At 38.5% G+C, this 22,482-nt stretch overlaps 1 protein-coding gene and 1 long non-coding RNA gene across 5 annotated transcripts in view; one reads left to right on the top strand and one right to left on the bottom strand.

The window, feature by feature from the left end:
* The window catches only part of LOC113438168 (carboxyl-terminal PDZ ligand of neuronal nitric oxide synthase protein), a 169,164-nt gene that overhangs the window by 93,165 nt on the left and 53,517 nt on the right, over nt 1-22,482 (bottom strand). The window lies entirely within an intron of this gene.
* Nucleotides 11,890-22,482, top strand: part of LOC148126247 (uncharacterized) — a 279,757-nt gene continuing 269,164 nt past the window's right edge. Inside the window, exon 1 of the long non-coding RNA XR_015743365.1 lies at nt 11,890-11,997. This is a non-coding gene — a long non-coding RNA (uncharacterized LOC148126247). The remainder of the gene's footprint in view (nt 11,998-22,482) is intronic.

Raw genomic sequence — 22,482 nt, 5'->3', positions numbered from 1 at the left:
GGTAATATTCCAAATATGGACTCATTAGTGCAGTATGGAGCAGTGCTACCACTTCTTTAATTTTTATACAATTCCTCAAATTGATTCAGCCTCAAGTTGCATTGACTTTTTGGGAGAAGTTCAGCATATTACTAACTCATATACTTAAGTGGTGGTATACTAGAACAGGGGTCACCAAACTTTTGGACCTCAGGGACCACCAAACTCATAATTTTAAATCCCAGGGAACACTAACCAGTTCTGTGGGCATGGCCTAATTTGTGGGTGTGGCTTGGTGGTCATGTGACTGGCTGGGCATGGCTTTTATGTAAATATTATATTTATATAAATATTGATTTTTTTTTATAAAAAAGAGCAACTTTTACCCAAAATCAGGCAAAGCAGGAAGGCAGATTGAGTTGCTCACAGATTCATTCAGTGATCTATCTGCCATTGGCTAGCTCAGTCTCTCAAATTTGCTTACTGTGAGTCTGCACTGAATAATAGAACCTTCAGTCCTAAGGGAGGTTTGGCTGTGCTTAAAAGCAGAGCTGAAGATCTAAAGACAAGCTAGAAAGCAACAAATCCAATCATTTCCTGCTTCCTAGCTAATCTAAATCTCCCAGCACCAGAACAGATGATGGTCAGAAAAAGGGAAAATAGCAATTTAGCAGGCAAGTTTGCCGGTAAGGAGTGGGTGGGGAGGATTTCCACGGGCCATGTGGGCAGCGCAGCCTTGTGTTTCTGCGCAGCCTGGATTAATTGCTTTGGAAGCATGCTCTGGGGGTGAGATTTCTCTGTGGCCCACCAAAATTTTCTCATGGTCCACCGGTTGGCAACCACTGTACCTGACTCAACAGCTACCTGACTAGAACACCTAGATCCTTGTCATAGGCACTACTGTTGAGTCAGGTACCACCTATTCTAAACCTGTGCATTTTGTCTCAACTGTCCGACTAGCAAATCCAAGAAAAGTAGGCACTCTCAGACATTTTAAAATCCCAAAAGTAAAACTTTATCGAATACAGCATTTCAGCATTGAAGAATTAAAACCAGCTCTGAGATTTTCCTGTGCAATGCTACATGTAGTAATTAAACATTGGTTTCCCTTCTTCTTACCCATTGTGATCATGCAGTCCAATTATGAATCAGTCTTTTGTTTTGAGAACAGTTCATTTCTTTGTTGGACACCTGCAGTACTGACCTTGGTGGGTTCTTGGCTCACAGTCTATTCTTGGATCGTCTGCATTCTTTCTCACCCTTCCCTCCCCCTAGTTTGTTGGGAAGTTGAATAGTAGTTAATTGTTCAAATGGTTGAGAAGTGGTTCACATTTGGCATTTGGTTTTTCCTATCTAAATGCAGGCCTTACTTTTCTCACCACTGAATTGCATCTTCTTGGATTGGGCTCAAGGATCAAATCCATCAACATCCTTCTGAATCTTGAGTCTATCTTCTTAAGTGTTAGGAATTCCATCAGGCTTTTAAAATTTTTAAATATGCCGTAGCATGTGGAAATTTATGCTAGCTGTTTAATATGCCATAAAACTCTTATTTTACAGCTTATAGGTAATTGCATCCTGAATACAGCATTTATATTGTAATGTTAGCATGACTAAATCTGAAGCATGAATCTGAAAATTAACGACTCAAAGACCATTGTAAATTGTTTTGGATAAGAAAAATGAACAATTAAAAGTTTGGTAAAAATATAAAACGGTAAAGCAAATAGATAAAAATGGGGAAACATATCAAAATATTTTAAATAGCAGAAATGCTAGTAAAAAGTACTGTAAGTTATAACATACAGTCTACTGTGAAGAACAAATGTTTGTTGTAATAAGTGAAAATCACTGTAGCGTATAACAGCTTGCTTCAGCTCTTTATTATGGAACGGCAAGTTGGATTTCTCAGAAAAAACATGAGAGGGCAGGGCTTGAGCAGCAGCGGAAAGACGCTTTTCTAGGAGCTCTGAGGGAAACGCTGATAGCCTCACAGCTGGATGGTCCCAGTGGACCCGGACTGTCCTGGAGAGATGGTAAGTGAAAGGAGCACATCCTGTTGATCTCAGGGACATCACAAAGTCCCTGGTTGATCCAGGAAAGCTCCTACAGTCTGGTAGTGGTGGGAAGCGGCCATTAATCTTGAGCCGCTAAGAAGCTGTGCCAGCCTCGGAACAGAAAAACAGAAAAAAGGTGTGTCAGTCTGGGTGAGAAATTCTTATTTTTTTAAAAAAAGACAGGAGTACACCAAGTGAAAGATTTATTAAAGAAAGAAAGAAGACAGGAAAGATAAGGGCAGTGGCGAATGGCTGGGTGATGTCAACTTTATTTGGACTTTCTATTTTTTAAAAAAAGAAAAGGAAAATTTTGTTTGCTTCTTGGCTTTGAATAACTGGACTGGATTGAACGTAAAAATTAATAAGAAATTGAACTTTTTTTGTTTCATAGTTTAAAATCTCTCAAGTATTTTGTTCTTTTGACTTATTTACTTTCACTGTTTAGAATGCAGAGATACACTGTAACTAAGATAAAAGTGTAAGGAAAGCTAAGCAATCTGTCATCTAGAGGTCACAAGGATATTCTTTTAAAGAACAATAGACTTTAAAGATTAAGCTATTTTGACTACAGAGAAGTGGAGAAAGATAATGAGTCAGCACTGGAAACAGGTGTTGCTTTTATATAGCTGGTATACAATTGGAAAGCTGGTATACAATTGGAAAGGTTTGTCGGCTTCGGTGACAGCAGGGATTCGCTTTTCTCCGCGATCCCTGCTGTGCTAGCCGCCTTGGTGCCTCCGATCCTGACGGATTTGGAGGCTAAGGCTGCCCTGTTGGGGCAGCTGAAGATAGGGGGGATCCGGACAGGGGCTGAGGGGTATCGCAGACCCCCTCCCCAGCCGGCAATAACCCCCTTCTCTCAAGACGGTGGAGCGGCGGTCTTTATGTCTGCCATAAACAAGCCGGCAACTGGATAAAGAATGTGCAGGAGGAAGAAGAAGGAGTTTTAAAACGAAAGTTTTTTCTTGGTCGAACTGGGACCTTAAGGACATATTTAACACCTGGGAAAGTATTGGCTTTTTTCTGGACGCTACAATGTTCCCGATTGATGTTTTCAGCGGTGAAGAAAAGTGATGAAAAGGGGAAGTTACTCTCCCTCCCTTATGGAATTAACAAATGGACAAGGGAAACCAGCCTTTTAATAGAAGGTAAAACCTAAACTCCTTTGTTATAAGTGGGAAGGGAGAGGCTTGGAAAAAAAAATTTTTACTCTAAGACTTTGCTGGAGGAGATGCCTTGAAGATAAAGAGAATAGAAATTAATTCTAAAAAAGATTTAAAGCACAGACTGGACGTTTTTTCTTTCCCTAACTTGACTTCACCCCAGAAGAGAAATTGTAAAAAGAAGAAGTTTGTACTCTGCCTGGACTGTTTGATGATTGCGGGATTTTGGGACTTTTGGGAACTGTTTTAAGTTTGGAAATAACTGATTGGCTTAATAATAAGAAGAGGATACAGAAAAAGAAGAAGAAACAGTTGAAAATGGCTCTATCTCTTGATGAACTAAAAAAACAATATTTAAAAATAAAGAAAGAAGGCAAAGATGTTATGGGAGAAGCCCTTTGTTTCCTAGATATGGCGCTTGTCATGTGTCAGCAAATTAAACAACAGCTAGAAGAAGCCGAGGAAGAAGAAGCCATTTTTAATGAACTAAATGGTGTGACTAAGAAAGAAAGGAGAAAGAGAGGAGCGAAAAGGAAGGACTTAAGAAATAAAAAAATGTTTATGAAAGAGAAAAAGAAGATGCAAAAACAACAGAATGCTAGAAAGCAAAAGGAAAGAGGAATGCAACAGAAAGGGGAAACCAAGAAGGCAGAGGTTTGGAGAGGAGGGGGTAAAAAGTTTAGGCGGGCTAAGAAGGAAAGGGAAAAGGGGGGAAAAGTTACAAAGGTATAAAACAAGATGGGTTAAAGAAATGTATTTTAGGGATAATGGGTAATGTATGGGTTTTTTTTTAAAAAAAGGGGGATTCTGCAAAGTACACATGAGTATTGTAATAGTGGTATTTGTATTATAAGTAGATAATCAGAACTTTATAAGATCTAATAAAAGACTAAAATATTACGGTATAACTTTAAAATGTTTAATAATGAATGATTTTAAGTTTTAATAAAATACTATAGGGAATGTTTAAAATATTAGTTTAAATATAGAGTTTAATGGATTGATGTGTTGACTGTTGTGGATTTATTATTGTAGTATTGGTTTCTGAAATAGTAGAATGTACTAACCAGAATCTGATTGGGATTTAGGTGTTATTTTAAATTTTAATTTAGGGGAATGATAGAAAGGCATCATACTCCGATTAGTGATTCCAGGGGAAACTATTCTTTTTTATATTGGAAATGAGACAGATGTAAATGGAGAAATGGACAAAAGATATAAAAATATTTTTCTTTAAAGCAAGATTAAATATATAAAACAGAATTAAGATGAGGCAAAAGTGGAGAGGAGTTATATAATAGATATAGAATGGTAAACAAGATAGGTAATGGTATATAAGAAGAGCATGAATTCAATTGAAGTCCATACAAAAAGCGGTAATCTGGGGCCAAGTTACTTTCTAAAAGAAAGTTTTATGTTTTTATGTTTATGTCTTATGTGTGTGTGTTCAACTAAGAATTAAATAATAAAATCTCGGAGGAAGACTAGATGAGAATAATTATAAACAAGCCAGAGGAAAATATAAATGTGATGATTGAATAGCAGATAAATTAGAAAGGAAATATGATTGAATAATGATTAAAGAGAAACAATGTGGAATTTGGTAAAGGGAATTTACGTGTTTATATGGAAATGGGATAAATTATAAGTATGTGATATAAAGCAATGTGTTACCTGCCTTATAAAGATTTACAATGGAAAGAGGTTTTATGTTTTTAATGTTTAATGATGTTTTGTTTTGTTTGTTTGTTTGTAAAATCAATAAAACTTGTTTAAAAAAAAGAAAAAGAAAAAGAAAGAAAAGAGAAGAGAAGAGGAACTTAAAATACGAGCAGAAATGGCAAAGGAAATGGAGAAGGAACAAAGGGAGGAAAGGAGACAGGAGGAGGGAGCAGTAGGTGGCCAAATGATAATTAAAGAACCAAGAGAACAAAAATCAACAAAAGCAATAAATCCTACCTATAAATTATAAACAATGGAAGAGGAAAAGAAACTGATTTCTATAAACGTAAATGGACTAAATTTGGCTATTAAAAGGAAAAAGATATTTCATAAACTAGGAAAATTAAACATGGATATAATCTCCCTACAAGAAGTACATATTAAAAGACAACATGTACATTTGTTAAATTGCTCTAGAATTGGTAATATATTTACACCATTGGCACAACAAAAGAAAAGAGGAGTTGTTTTATATATTAAAAGTACAATTAAAGCCAAGCAAATTTATACAGATGAAGAAGGAAGAATATTGATGGTTGATAATAACTCAAAAGTACTTTTAATTGCAATCTATGCTGCCAATAATCAGCAAGATCAATTCTATTAGAAGCTACACAATTAAATAATTGAACTGGAATATGATAAGATATGCATTTTTGGAGACTTTAATGCTATTGTAAACACAGAATTGGACTATAAAACACAGAAACCAAATAAGAAAAATAGAAAACTACTACCGAAATCTTTTTTCAAGATGGTGGAGAAGCTGAATATTAACGATATATGGAGAGAATTGAATAGCAAAAATAGACAATTTACATTTTACTCAAATAGACATCTATCATGGTCAAGAATAGATAAGATTTGGGTGTCAACAGATTTAATATCTAATATTCAGGAAGCAAATATTTACACAAACATTTGGGCTGATCACAACCCAATAAGGATTAAATGGAAGGGACAGAAGAAAAGATAAACATGGTCTTTGAATAATTCGATTTTGTAATAAAAAGAATTTATTTATAACCTGGAAAAAGAATTGGTTTTCTTCCTTAAAGAAAATAAATCAGGAGAAACCTCATTACAAAAGGTATGAGATACCATGAAAGCATATAGTAGAGGTGTGATTATAACCTATACAAGAAGAAGGAACATTAAAAAGAGACAAACACAATAAACTTTAGAACAAGAACATAAGAAACTGGAGAAGGATTTACAAAGATATCCACAGCACAAAAATATTAAAAATCAAATGGATATAATTAAACACAAAATTGGACTAATGGAAAAAGAACTGGCACAAAAGATTAGAAGGGCTAAACAGAACTATTTTGAAAACACAAATAAACCAGGTAGATGGCTAGCATATAAATTGAACAAAAAAAAAAGAATAAAGGGAGAAGGCAGAGCCACGTCGCTGCGATACAGCTGCAATCTCGGGGCTCCGAGATCGCAGCTGATATTTTCGCCCCTGGTCGGTCCCAACAGACCTAAACCATCCCGTAGAGACGGTGATAGTAAGGGGCACATTCTGTTGATCCCAGGGACATCACAAAGTCCCTGGTTGATCCAGGAGAAGCCCTTCTACCATCGGTGGAGAGGCAGCCATTAAGCTGCTGAAGCTGGGACAGCTCCAGAACGAAGAGATCGAAAGAGAAAGTGTATCGGTTGGTGAGGACTTTTTTTTTTATTAATATTTGGGACTTAAGGACACCCTAAGAAGGAGAAGAAATCTGTAAGATTTTCGACAAAACTGACTTAGTGGCGATTTTTTAAAGAGAAATGTCAAAGTGAGGCTTGGCTTTTTACTTTTACTTTTTTTTTTTACTGAACTTCTATCGCGATTTAGCAATTATTAACTGGACTGGTTTTTTCTCTTATATCTACCTATTCTTCTCTCCTTTTTGACAGTTATATTTTTTAGAATAGAGGCTCTCTTTAGTAATTTTTTTTTTAAATATATATATATATATATATATATATATATATATATATATACATATGTTTTCTGAGGTTCTCGCGGGTATTTGTATGTGGATCTTTGGTTGTTCAGGTTTTCTCCCGCGTAAGATTCGAAGTATCTAGGCAACGTTTCAATGAAGTCTCATTCATCATCTTCAGGCTTCTGTCTTCAGCTCTGTGCTTCTCTTACGCGGGAGAAAACCCGAACAACCAAAGATCCATATATACATATATATCTTCTTTTTCTATTATGCTTTTTCTGGGAAAGAAGGGGGAGTGGATTAAAGAAATTTTGTAACTGCCAACTAGAGGCTTGAAGAATACTTTATTTGAAGCTGAGAGAACTGTGAAAACCTCTCTCTCAAGGACACTGGAATTTGATAAGATAGAGGGAAGAACACTGGAGAATGTTTTTACAGGTGCTCTTTGGAACTTCTATCAACAGTTGAATATTTGAAGCTTGGCTTTGAAACTGGTGGAGAAGCCATAATAAGAGCCTTGGACAATTAAATAAAATGCAATGTGCTCTTTTTTTATTTTTTTCTTAGCTGTCTTATCCCTCCTCTTCAATCCCATAGTATTTTGTAATAATTGTATATTTATTTTTAATCTATTTTTTTTTCTTTGTAAAGGGAAAGCCTCAGAATATCTTTTTCTTTTTCTTATTGGGATTTTTGCCTTTTCCATTTCCATTTTTGACCCATTTTTGATGGCTATTTTCTACTTTTGAGATTTTCCAATTGGATTAAGGTGTGAAGAACCTGAAGAATTTTTCTTTTTTCTCTCTTCTTACTATTTTTTAATATTATTGGGTTTTATTCTTTTTTTTCTTCACTTTTAATTTTTATTTTGAATTATATTGACTATCTCACAATAGGATTAAGGTCTAGAAGAACCTGAAGAACCTTTTCTTTTTAATTTTGGGCTTTTTTATTGTCTTTTTCTTATTTTTCTTCTTTTTCTCTTTTCCTAATTGGATTATAATTGACCACACTACTAATTGGATTAAAAGAGCTTGAAGACTCTGAGCTACCTAAATGAGTAAGAAATTCATACCTTCTGGCATTTCAACTTCTGCTCCTGCTTCACCAACACCTGGAGGACAACGTTTAACCCAGATAATGTCGAAGCAAGATAAAGGACAAGTGGATTTAAAGATGATTATGCAAGGAATTCAAGAACTTAAAATGAAATCGGATATCATTGAAAAGAAAATAGAAAGCATTGAACAAAGAGCTGAGAATATTGAAGAACAGAGAGTATTGAACAAAGGACGGAGAGTATTGAACAAAGGACAGAGAGTATTGAACAAAGAATTGGGAAGACCGATGAAAAAAATGAAAATATTCAACAAATGATGGTGAAATATGATGAGAGACTCCAAAAAATGGAAGAGAAAGATAAGCAAAGAGGCGTGACAATTGGAAATATTGATAGCAGATTAACAATGGTTGAACAAGACAAAAGTGGGATGTTGAAGTGGGAGATGGACAGGTCAGAATTCTATCTCAGATTTCAAAATATAGAGGAAGAAAAAGGACAAAATTTGGCTGCAATAATGATAGAAATCCTGGCTGGAGCTCTGGGAATATCAGAGGAAAAGATGATGGATGGAGTAGATGAGATATATCGAGTCTTCACAAGATATGCGATGAGGAACAATCTACCAAGAGAGGTCCATGTCAGATTTACAAAAAAACCCTATTAAAACACAAATACTACAAGTGGCAAGAGAGAAGACATTGAAATATAAAGACAATAAGATTGTGGTTTTAAAACAAGTACCCAGAAAAGTGAGAGAGATGAGAAGAGAATATCGATTCCTGACTAAAATGTTATTGAAAAAGGAGGTGAATTATAGATGGCTGATTCCAGAAGGATTAATGTTTACATGGCAAGAACAGAGACACAGAATTGACTCAATTGAGAAAGCAGAAATATTCTACAATCAATTTTTTGAAAAAAGAGAAATAGAGACAGAAAAAGAGATCATCTCAACTGAATCTCAAGAGGACCAAATGGGGATGGGAAAAGAAGAAGGCGCAGTAGGTGGACAAGTGGAGACCAAAGAACAACATGAAATAAGATCTATGAGAGCTGCTAGACCTAAATACAAAACATAATCAAGGAGGAAAAAAAACTGATTTCTATGAATATAAATGGACTGAACTCAGCTACCAAAAGAAGAAAAACCTTTCATAAATTAGAGGTTAAAATTTGATATAATTTGCTTACAAGAAGTACATATTAAAAAACAACATGAACAATTACTGGCATGACCAAAATTAGGGAAAATATTCACTTCTCTGACCCACTGTAAGAAAAGAGGAGTGGTTTTATATATTAAAGAAACTATCCCAGCAAAATTGATTTATACTGACGAAGAGGGGAGAGTATTAATGGTTGAAATAGTGGATAATAATACAAACACACTCCTGGTTGCAATTTATGCCCCGAATGATAAACAAGAAGAATTTTATAAAAAATTACATATGAAAATAATGGGACTGGACTATATTAATATAGTTATTATGGGAGATTTCAATGGAATAATAAACTCGACTACACAGCAACAGCAACAAGACAAAATAGAAAGACTCTCCCTAAATCTTTTGTCAAAATGATAGATGAATTAAACTTAAAAGATATATGGAGAGAAAGAAATGCTAAAATTCAACAATATACTTTTTACTCAAATAGACATCTATCATGGTCTAGAATAGATATGATTTGGACCTCAACAGAATATCTAATATTCAAGAAATAAATATTGAAACAAGTACATGGGCAGATCATAACCCAATGACAATTAAATGGAAAGGACAAAAAAGAAGATCTAGATGGACATTAAATAATACTATTTTAAAGGAAAAAGACTTCACACAATGGATGGAGAAAGAATTGGCCTTCTTCTTTAGTGAAAATAAAAAAGAAGATACTTCAATACAGAATGTTTGGGATACAATGAAGGCATATGCGAGAGGATTAATAATAGACTATACAAAGAAAAAAAACATTAGGAAGAGGCAAACTATCAAAGCTTTAGAAGATGATCACAAAAAACTGGAAAAAGAATTACAGAAAATGCCACAGAAAAAAGATATTAAACTTAAAATGGACATAATTAAACATAAAATGGGTCAGATAGAGAAAGAAGAAGTGGCACAAAAAATTAGAAGTGCTAAACAGAACTATTTTGAAGATGCAAATAGGCCAGGTAGATGGTTAGCATACAAACTGAGAAAGGAGAAAGAATCAAGGAAAATATTACAGTTAATAGACGATCAAGGCCAAATGTGCTATGGTAATAAGGAGAAAAAGGCAATTATCCGAGACTTCTATGGACAACTATATAAACAAGAGGATATTGATGAGGAAAAAGTTAAACAGTATTTACAAAATGCTAACCTACCTAAGATACCTGATGAGACTGAAAAAATGTTAGAAAGTACTATAACAATGATGGAACTAACCAAAGCACTTAACAGACAGAATAATGGAAAAGCACCAGGTCCAGATGGGCTACCGGCAGAATTTTATAAAACATTACAAGAATCGTTGAGCATTCCATTGCTAGAAGTCATAAATGAAGTTATGTCAAATAAGAAGATACCCAAAACATGGTCAGAAGCTTACATTACACTTATTCCAAAAGAAGGGGCTGATCCATTACAAATCAAGAACTATAGACCTATTTCTTTATTGAATGCAGATTATAAAATTTTTGCTTCAATTTTGGCAGAAAGGCTTAAAAGATACTTAAATAATTTTATTCATCCCGATCAGAATGGGTTCCTGCCAAAGAGACAAATTAAAGACAATATGAGGGTAATTCGGGACACTTTGGAATATTATGAGGCGCACCCTGAAAAACAAATGGCTTTGATATTCCTAGATGCCCAAAAGGCATTTGATAATGTGAACTGGAGATTTATGTTACTACTACTGGAACAGATGGGTTTTGCCAGAAAATTTATTCAAGCAATAGAAGCCATATATTATAAGCAAACGGCAAAAGTAATGTTAGAGGGAGAACTTACAGACTCTATTAACATAAGAAAAGGCACAAGACAAGGATGCCCATTATCACCTTTGCTATTTGTATTGACTTTGGAAGTGTTGAATAGAAATATTAGAGAGGACCAAAATATAAAAGGAATGAAAATCAAAAAGGAGGAATTTAATCTACAAGCCTTTGCAGATGATTTGGTTTTCATTCTGGAAGATCCTCTAAAGACAGCTTTAAAACTATTGGAAAAGATAGAGACATATGGTGAGATGGCTGGTTTGAAAATAAATAAAGATAAAACAAAGATTCTGACAAAGAACATGTTATTAAGACAAAGAGAAGAGCTGGCAGACCTATTGAAAATTCAAGTCACGAATAAGGTTAAGTATTTGGGGATATATTTGACGTCAGGATGCACTACATTGAAAGAGAATAATTATATTAAACTCAAACAGCAGATAGCACTTGATTTGAAGAAATGGGAAAACCTACAACTGTCACTGATAGGCAGAATTTCAACAATCAAGATGAATATTTTACCCAGAATTTTATATTTGTTCCAAACAATACCAATTAGGCTTGGCAAAGATTATTTTGAAGATTTAAATAAAATTGTGTTGAAGTATATATGGCAATGTAAGAAAGCGAGAATAAAATTAAAACTTTTACAAGATGCTAGTATTAGAGGAGGATTTGGCCTTCCTAATTGGGAGTTGTATTATCAAGCTGCAAATTTGATGTGGGCTAAAGAATGGATAACATTAAGAAAGACTAGATTGTTGATACTGGAAGGATATGATCTATTACTGGGCTGGCATGCTTTTCTGTGGTATAAGGGAACTAAATCGCAGGGCTATTTTAGAAGGCATTATATACGGGAGTCTTTATGGTTAAACTGGGAGAAAATCAAGAGAAAATGTTATTTGAAAATCCCAGTTTGGTTATCAAATATTGAAGTTTTTTCTTATCCTATAATATACAAGAAGGAACAGTTAGATATAGGGAAATATTGGATGAAAAGGGTGAACTTAAAACGATGCAAAACTTAGAAGAACAAGGTATAAAGATGAATTGGTTTTCATATGCGCAAATACACTCAAGGTATGTTAAAGATTCTAAAACAGAGGGATTCTATGATAAATTGACTGACTTAGATAAGATTTTGACAGGTACTAATGAAAAAATGATTAAAAAATTATTTGGTTATTTACTGGAAATTAAACTAGAGGAAGAACAAGTTAAAGAAACAATGATTGCTTGGGGGAAGAATTTTGGATATGGGATTGATTTAGAGAAATGGCAAAAATTGTGGTCTCAAAATTATAAAATGACAATGTCAACAGCATATAAAGAAAATTTGTATAAGATGTTTTACAGGTGGCATTTTCCCCCGACAAGAACAGCAAGAATGTTCAAGAATAAATCAGAAAAGTGCTGGAAATGTCATCAGATACCTGGCTCATATTACCATATGTGGTGGACTTGTGAGGACGCTAGAAAATATTGGACTAAAATTCGCATATGGCTGGAAAAAATGACAAAGAAACATATAGATTTAAAACCAGAGATTTTTTTTATTGGGAATCTTACCTGATCCATACAATAAAAATTTGAAATATTTGATTGTAAATGTATTAACAGCGGCTAGGATTGTATTTGCTAAAAATTGGAAGAGTGAGAAAATACCATCACAGGAAGAAATTATTAAGAAAATATTGGAATGTGCTGAAATGAGTAGATTGACATTTGAAATTAGAGAACAAGAAGATAAACAATTCTACAAAGTTTGGGACCTTTTCTATCAATGGCTAGATAATAAAATATAATAATAGAATATTTAGAACCTTAGGAAACAATGAATACATATTTCTTTTTTTTCTTTGATATTATCTTTATAAGATTTTATTAAGATAGACTTGGTATGACTTTATGATTTGCTATAAAATAAATTAAGTAAACTATAGTTATCTCGCTAAAGTATGAATTAATAAAATTATAATCAAATGATTGTTTAATAATGATATCAGGCTATATAATTGTTGATTGATAATATGAGCTATTATGCAATATAACTACAATGGAGACTATGAAATGGATGCACAAAAAAAAGTGATAAACCAACCGATACACTGTCTGTAAACTCATGAAGGAAAGGATGATGTTTTTATGTTTTATGTGTTTTTGTTTGTTGTTAAAATTAATAAAACTGTTTTCAAAAAAAAAAGAAAAAGAATAAAAAAATACCACAATTAATAGATGAAATGGCATGCTATGTTATGAAAATGAAGAGAAGAAAAAAATAGTACAGAGATACTATGAGAAACTATATGATCAAGAGGCAATACTAGAAAACAAAGTACAGCAGTATTTACAAGAGGCAGAATTACCAAGATTACCTGATGAAGTAAAGACCATGTTAGACGAGAAAATAACAACGATGGAACTGACAGAAGCAATAAAAAGACAAAATATTGGGAAAGCCTTTAGCCCAGATGGACTACCAGCTGAATTTTATAAGGCAATACAGGAAATTGGAAATATTGAATGAGGTTTTGACAAAAAATAAAGTACCTGACTGATGGACAGAGGCACACTTATACCAAAAGAAGATATTGACCCACGACAAATAAAATATTATAGACCAATATCCCTGCTAAATGCTGATTATAAAATATCTGCTTCAATAATGGCAGAAAGACTAAAAATATATTTAAACTATTTTATACACTCAGATCAAAATGGATTTTTACTCAAGAGGATAATATTGAATACTCTGGAATACTATGAAACCCACTCAGAGAAACAAATGGCATTAGTGTTCTTAGATGCACAGAAAGCATTCGATAATGTGAATTGGCAGTTTATGTTAATGCAACTAGAGAATTGCTAAGATGCAATGCAACAAGAATTGCTAAGATGTTTAAAGATAAGTTGGTGAAGTGCTGGAAATGTCAGAAGTCATTAGATCATATTACCATATGTGGTGGAAGCTAAAATGTATTGGACTAGAGTACACATGTGGCTGGAGAAAATGATAAAACAGCGTATAGACTTAAAACCAGAGACACTTTTATTGGGAATTTTGCCTGAGGGTTACAACAAAGAGTTAACGTACTTGATTATCAATGTACTAACAGTAGCTAGGATTGTATTTACACAAAATTGGAAAAATGAGAAAATTCTGATGGATGAGGAAATAAATTAAGAAAATAATGGAATGTGCAGAAATGAATAGATTGACAATGGCAATTAGAGAACAAAAAGAAAAATATTATTATAACATTTGGAATTTATTTTATGAATGGCTGGATAGAAGAGGCAGAAATTGAAATATGAAAGTACAGTATATCATTATTGATAAATGAATGAGTTAAATAGAGTAAGGAAATGAATGTGAAATGTATCATTGAAAGTTAATAAGGATAAGGATAAGGATAATATAATAAGTGATACATGTGATATAAAATACTGATTAGAACGATTATAAACATATATAAGTAAAATATGTATGATAATGTTATTATGTGCACAAAGATATATGTACCCAACCAACACTGTTGAACAGAAAGGTTTTATTTGTTTGTTTTTGTTGTAGTTATAAAAATGAAAAACCTCTTATTAAAAACAGAAGAAACATAAAAGTAAGTTCTATGCAACACTACTTGGCACTTTGTATGCAAGAATACCTATGCAATGGGATTCTTAAGTGTATGCATAGTGAAATAAAGAGTGAGTAAATAATATGCTCCCTTTAATGGATCACTGCCTTGTTGGGGCAAAGGGGCTTGCATAGCTCAATGAAGCTATGAGGTATACCATGCAGGGCCACCCAAGGCGGACAGGTCGTAACAGAGAGTTCTGACAAAATGTGATCCACTGGAGAAGGAAATGGTAACCCACTCCAATATCTTTGCCATGAAAACCCCATGGACAGTACCAAAAGGCAAAAAGATATGATGCTGGAAGATGAGCCCCTCAGGTCGTAAGGTGTCTAATAAGCTACTGGGGAAGAGAAGAGGACTAGTACTAGTAGTGCCAGAAAGAGTGAAGCAACTGGGCCAAAGCCGAAAGAATGCTCAACCGTGGGTGCATCTGGTGATGAAATGAAAATCCGATGCTGTAAAGATCTATGCTCCATAGGAACCTGAAATGTAAGATCCATTAATCAAGGCAAGCTGGACGTGGTCAAACAAGAGACTACAAGACTGAACATCGACATCTTAGGAATCAATGAACTAAAATGGACAGGAATGGGTGAATTTAATTCAAATCACCATCAGGTATACTATTGCGAGCAAGAATCCCTCAGAAGAAATGGAGTAACCTTCCTAGTCAATAAAAGAGTAGTAAAAGCAATACTGGGATACAATCCCCAAAATGACAGAATGATCTCAGTTTGAATCTAAGGCAAACCATTCAATATCACAGCAGTCCAAATCTATGCCCCAACCACTGGTACTGAAGAGGATGAAATTGACTGGTTCTATGAAGTCCTACAGCACCTTAAAGAATTAACACCAAAAAGTGATGTCCTTATCATCATGGGAGATTGGAATGCTAAAATAGGAGGCCAAAAGATAACCGGAATAACAGGCAGGAGTACGAAATGAAACAGGGCACAGGCTGGTAGAATTTTGTCAAGAGAATATGATGGTCATAGCAAACACTCTTTTCCAACAACCCAAGAGACAGCTCTACACATGGACATCACCAGACAGTCAACACAGAAATCAGATTGACTATGTGCTCTGCAGCCAAAGATGAAGAAGAAGCTGTATAGAGTCAGTAAAAACAAGACCAGGAGCTAACTGTGGCTCTGATTATGAGCTTCTTGTTGCAAAATTTAGGCTTAAATTGAAGAAAGTGGGGAAAACCACTAGGCTACTCAGGTATGAACTAAATCATATCCCTGATGAATATACAGTAGAGGTGACAAATAGATTTAAGGAATTAGATCTGATAGACAGAGTGCCTGAAGAACTATGGACAGAGGTTCACAAATGTTGTACAAGAGGTAGCAACTAACCATCCCAAAGAAAAAGAAATGCAAGAAAGCAAAATGGCTGCCTGAGAAAACTTTGCAAATAGCTGAGGAAATAAGGGAAGCAAAAGGCAAGGGAGAAAGAGAAAGATACACTTGAATGCAGAATTCCAGACAACAGCTAGAAGAGATAAGAATGCCTTCAATGAACAGTGCAAAGAAATAGAAGAAAACAATAGAATAGGGAGGACCAGAGATCTCTTCAAGAAAATTGGAGATATGAAGGGAACGTTTCATGCAAAGGTGGGCATGATAAAAGACCAAAATGGCAGGGACCTAACAGAAGCAGAAGAGACTCATTTTATATGCTAAAGTTATGCTTAAAACTCTACAAGCTAGGCTCCAGCAGTATGTGGATTGAGAACAACCAGAAGTACAGGCAGGATTTCAAAGAGGCAGAGGAACTAGAGATCAAATTGCCAACAAACGTTGCATCATGCAGAAAGCTAGGGAGTTCCAGAAAAACATATTTTTCTGCTTCATTGACTATGCTAAAGTCTTTGGTTGTATGGATCACAACAAATTGTGGCAAGTTCTTATAGCAATGGGAGTATCAAACCATCTTATTTCTCTTGAGAAACCTATATGAGGGTCAAGAAGCAACAATGAAAACTAGACACGGAACCATTGATTGGTTCAAAATTGGGAAAGGAGTCCGGCAAGGCTGTATACTGTTGCCCTGCCTATTTAACCTATATGCAGAGCACATCATGAGAAAGGCAAGGCGAGAGGAATCAAAAGTTAGAATTAAGATTACCAGGAGAAATATCAACAATCTCAGATATGCAGATGATACCACTCTAATGGCAGAAAATGAAGAGGAACTAAAGAGCCTCTTGATGCAGCTGAAGAAGAGTGCAAAAGTTGGTTTGAAACTTAACATTAAGAAAACTTAGATCATGGCATCCAGCCTTCTCAATTCCTGGCAAATAGATGAGGAAGAAATGGGGGTAGTGACCGATTTTATTTTCCTGGGTTCTAAGATCACTGCAGATGGGGTCTGCAGCCAAGAAATTAAAAGACGCTTGCTCCTGTGGAGGAAAGCTATGGCAAATCTAGACAGCATACTAAAAAGCAGAGACATCACCCTGCCAACAAAAGTGTGTAAAGTCAAGGCTAAGGTTTTTCCAGTTGCAATGTATGGTTGTGAAAGTTGGACTATAAGAAAGGCTGAGCGCCAAAAATTGAGGTCTTTGAACTATGGTGCTGGAGAAGACTCCTGTGAGTCCCTTGGACTGCAAGGTGATCAAACCAGTCAGTCCTAGAGGAGATCAACCCTGACTGCTCTTTAGAAGGCCAGTTCCTGAAGATGAAACTCAAATACTTTGGCCTAATGAGAAGGAAGGACTCACTGGAGAAGACCCTAATGCGGGGAAAGATTGAGGGCAATAGAAGAAAGGGATGACAGAGAATGAGGTGGCTGGATGGCATCACTGTCTCCTCCATGCTGCTGCGAGAGCCCAGGATGGGCCATACCCAAGCCTTCATGTCCTCGGGACGGTCCTTATCCGGTCTCTCACTCCGAAGTAGGCACCACTCACTGAAGAACCTGTCTGCCAAAAGCTGCGCTTGTGGAGGCGTAGGAATCCAGGCGGTAGTGTCTGATGAACGGAGACAAGGATGTCCATGTAGCCGCTCTGCAAATTTCCTCTAGGGGTGCCTGGGTGGCCCAGGCAGCCAAAGTTGCAGCACTTCTAGTGGAGTGTGCTGTCAAGCCATGTGGTACTGGCAGAGCTTTGGCTCTGTAGGCCTGTGCGATGCAAGCCCTGATCCACCTGCTTAAGGTGGCAGGAGAGGCCTTGTTCACCCAGTAGGAAGGGGAAAAGGATACAAACATAGCCTCTGCCTTCCTAAATGTTGAAGTGCATTTGATATAAATTCTAAGAGCCCTTCTAACATCTAAGGTGTGCCATTTGTGCTCTAAGGCGTGGTGTGGACAGGAACAAAAATCAGGAACTGCTATGTCTTAGGATCTGTGGAATACAGAATTTATTTTGGGTACAAAGGTAGGGTCTAAATGAAGAACAACTCTATTGTTGTGAAAAGTGCAGAGGTCCTGCCGGATAGATAGAGCAGACAACTCTGACACCCTTCTAGCTGAAGTGATGGCTATTAAGAAAACCACCTTGAAGGTCAAGAATTGAAGGGACACCTTTCTGAGTGGTTCGAAGGGAGGTTCTGTTAGGGCCAGGATGGGAACCTGTGAACCACAGGATGACTGAAGCAAGAGCTGCTACTTGATGGCGTAAAGTGTTAGGAGCCAGACCTTTAGTGTTAAGGCCATCCTGGAGGAAACGGAGGACCTGTGGTACCCCTGCTACTGTAGGAGAGAGACCTTCCCTGTGACACCAATGACAAAAAACCCTCCAGGTGGCATTGTACATACATGTCGTAGAAGATTTACGAGACGCCTGGATAGTAAGGATGACCTGGTCTGGGAGATTGGCTTCTCTTAACAGTTGCTGCTCAAGCGCCACACGGTCAATTTCAACCATTGGGGATCCAGGTGGAGTGGTGTCCCCTGATGTAGTGAGATCATGTGGTCTGGAATCCTCCAAGGAATGGCTACAGACAGGTTCACTGGATCTGCAAACCAAGGTCTCCTGGGCCAATGGGGGGGGGGGCTAGGAGAATCAGCTCTGCCCATTCCTTCAACATCTTCCAAATGACCGCCAGAATGATGGGAAGAGGGGGAAAGGCATAGAGGATACTGGTGGGCCATCTGCTCTGAAGTGCACTGGTCCCCTCTGCTCCCTGACAAGGAAACCTGGTGAAAAATTTGTTTACTTGAGCGTTTTGGGGAGAAGCAAAGAGGTCTACCTCCGGGGCCCCGAACCTGAGGGAGAGATCCCTGAAAATGGACTGGGGAAGGGACTATTCTGCATGGTTTACTGGGCTCCTGCTCAGCCAATCAGCCTGGGAGTTGTTGACTCCCGAGATGTGATCTGCTGTGATAGACAGCAGATGTCTCTCTGCCAACCTCCCCTAACCTTTCGGCTTCCCTCATGAGCGCCCTGGACCTTGTGCCCCCCTGCCAGTTGACATGCGGCTTTGTTGTCTGTTGTCTGTCAACACTAGCACATGGGACCCCACTATACCGTCCCTGAAATGTTTCAGGGCTAAATAAATGGCTCTAAGTTCTAGCCAGTTTATGGGCCCAGTCCTGTCTAACTGGGACCAGATCCCTTGAGCCATGAAACCCTCCATGTGGGCTCCCCAACCCAGGAGACTTGCATCGGTGGTGATGATTAGTCTGTCCGGTTCCTTGAATGGGACACCCTTCGAAAGGGCTGGGGAAACCCACCACTTGAAGGAATGGCGGACCTCTGGAGAGAGCAGGACCTTGGCAGATGTGTGGCTGGTTCCTGCTCATTGAAAGGGGAGCAGGAACCATTGTAGAGCCCGTGAGTGTAGCCATGCCCATGGAATGATGCCTATGCATGAGATCATTTTGCCCAAAAGTTTGGACAACAGCGACAGGGAGACAGTGTGTTGACATTGGACCTGTCAAATGATCTCTATAAGGCTCTGCCCTGGGGCTGGAGACAGAAAAACTTGGCACAGAGTTTTGTCAATGATGGCTCCCAGATGGAGCAATCTGGTTGTTGGGAAAAGATGGCTTTTCTTGGAGTAGATGGAAAAACCGTGACACTGGAGGCAATGGAGAGTGATTTGAAGATCTTGATGGGTAGAGTGGGTGGAGGATGACAGGATCAAGATGTCGTCCAAGTAGCATTGGATCCTCACTGGAACAGACCGGAGTGAAGCCACCAATGCCGCCAGTAACTCTGTGAAGACTCTTGGGGCAGATGAGAGCCTGAAAGGAAGGGCCCGATACTGGAAGTGGGAATTCTAGTAACAGAAACGGAGAAACTGGCGATGATGAGGCCAGATGGGAAGGTGGAGGTAAGCCTCCGTGAGATCAATGGAAGAGAGGAGATCGCCCTCCCGAACGCTCTCCAGAATAGAATGCAGAGTCTGCATTTTAAAGCGTCTATATGGGATAAATTCATTCAGAAATTTTAGGTCGAGAATGGCTTGCCACCACCACCACCCCGAGGCCTTGGGGAGCACAAAAAGGCGAGAATAAAGCCCACATCCACGTTGTAATTCAAGGACTGGTTGAATGGCCCTTATATCGACCAGGTGACTAATGGCCGATTCCATAAGTGCCCTTCGTGAACTGTCCTGGGAAATGGGGCAGAGTAGAAATTTTTCTGGAGGTGGTGATAGAAATTCTAATTGTAACCCCGACCTTACGGTATTGAGTACCCAGATGTCTGTCATTGACTCCTCTCATCTGGAAGCAAAGGAGCCCAAATGACTCCGGTGGAAGGGGAGAACGAGAGATTATTTACAGCGACAGAAGGAGTGACCCTCTCCCTCATGAAAGGGCCGTTTACCCGCAGTGTGTTGTCTGCCGGTAGCCTCATGGCGTTGATCTTGACACTGAGAATACGCCGTCTGAGGTCTGGAGAAATGAGAAGTGTTTTAGGGCCTGAATGAGGGAGGCCGGAATGGGGTTGGGCGGAAGTCTGCCCTCTTTCCTGTTGATGAAAGGACTTTCCTTTTGTCTTTTGTTTCAACAACAAATGGGTCAAGGGCATCTCCAAACAGCTTCTCACTGGTACATGGGGCAGAAGCTAGTTTCCACTTCTGTCGAGGCTCCGCTTGCCAATTTTGTAGCCATAGCAGTCTCCTAGCTGCCACTGATGACACCATGGCCCTGGAAGAGAACTTGGCGGCACTGAGGGTGGCGTCCGCCAAGAACTCTGCTGCTGCTATGATCTTATTGAGATCTTGATGCGACCTACAGTCTGATGGAAGCATGTGGCCTTGAAGTTGGCGTAGCCAGCGGATGGAAGACCTTGTAAAAAATGATGCAGCAGTTGAGGCCCAGATGACCCAAGCCGAGGCTTGATGGTTACGCTTCAGTGTTTGTTCGGAGCATTTGTCCTCTGCCTTGTCCTCTGCCTCAGGCTCAGTTGAAGTGCTTGAGGAGAAGGAGGCCACAACTGGGGCGTCTACTGGGGGAACTGCCAGAGCCGTAGCTAAGGAAGGACCCACGCTGTAGAACCGCCTATCTTGGGATGATGGGCGGGGGCCTGCAGTGGGGAAGGCAAATTGTTCCTTGACTAAGTCAAAAAAGATGATGGGGGAAGGAAGGACCTCCAAATGAACAATGGGTTTGGAGAAGAGGGAATCCCCATGCCCCGATTGTACCACTTGAGGCTTGGGGGCAATTTCCTCCGCTGACAACTGGGCTGTTACCAGTGCATTGTGTAAGAGAGGTTTGAATAAAGCAGATTTGAATACAGAAGCTGATGGAGGCTGATCAGGCTTCAGATCTTCCTCTTCCTCCGAGAGGTTGGGGTTCCAGATTTCTCCCTCTTCCAGATCAGAATCAGGGGAGGGGCTGTGCTCAGATGATTCCTCATACTCTCTCCGAGTGAGGTCCACTCCTTCCACATAGGTAAGATGGGCCCTTTGTTCTACATGGCGAGATAGTCCCCTTTGGGGAATCTGAGCTGGAGGAAAAGCTGGGAAGGAAGGCTGACGTCTATCTGAAGGCCTAAAGATGTGTTGAAGCCCTTCTGCCAGATCCTGACTGATGGCTAAGGAGACTACTTCGTTGATGTCAGAAGATCTGGCACTCGATGGAGGATCCGGAGGCGAAGACCTGCTGCTGTTGGTGTAAAAGTGGCCTCTGGTCTTGATCAAGAGCTGCTTTGGGCCACGGATGGGATAGATGAAGAAGAAAGATCCCAAGGAGTCTGGGCAAAGTTGGGACCTGACCTGCTCAAGTCTTGAGGTCCTGGTTGGATTTCAGGTTGCTCTGGGGACCAGGATTGGAGGTGGCTAAGAGGAGCTGAGGTATCTTCCCTCTCCCTAGAAGTAGCTGGCTGAACAACTATAGGATTAGCTGGTTGGGAAGCCTGTTATAATTGACCCCTCATTTGTTCAATAGTTTTGTTGAACTGCCTTTCTAAGGTTGCATGCCTTCGTTTCTCTGCCTTTAATTCAGCCTGGGATGTTTTCTTAGGGCCCAAAGCTTTGGCCCTAATCTTGGTTGCCATCTCCCTTTGAACAGACTGGGAGCGTTGTCCCCTTCTCTTTCTTTTGTCAGCTTGGAGGCCTTGAGAGATCAGGCCTGACGGCTCTGTGTGGACCTTGTTTTGATCCATAGTATGCATAAACAGACACAAAGGTGCTGGAAGTGATCCTCACTATGTGTTGCCTATGCAGTAGCCTGAATAGGAGCTTATGAATGGTAGAAGCTGGCCTTTGGGGGATGATGCCACCAAAAATGGCCGCTCGCTACTTTCTTTAGAAGAAGAAGCCTCCAAATTGGCCGCTTGCAAGAGGTATAAGCTACGCAGGGGTTAAATCGCTCCTTAGGCTGTAAACAGCCCCAAACGGCAAAATCGGCATGAAAAGGAAAACTGCGGTTTTAACGATCAGCTGAGTGGCATGGTTACTGCCAATGCGATCTTTAAGATCGTGGTGGCCGAAATCGCTGAGGGAAGACTGTGAGGGAGGATCAAGGGT

Source organism: Pseudonaja textilis, chromosome 3 (genome assembly GCF_049901715.1).
Source record: "Pseudonaja textilis isolate UNSWEBS1 chromosome 3, rPseTex1.2, whole genome shotgun sequence".
Lineage (NCBI taxonomy): Eukaryota > Metazoa > Chordata > Lepidosauria > Squamata > Elapidae > Pseudonaja > Pseudonaja textilis.
Note: the sequence above shows the minus strand (reverse complement) of the source record. Positions and strands in the feature narration are given on the sequence as shown.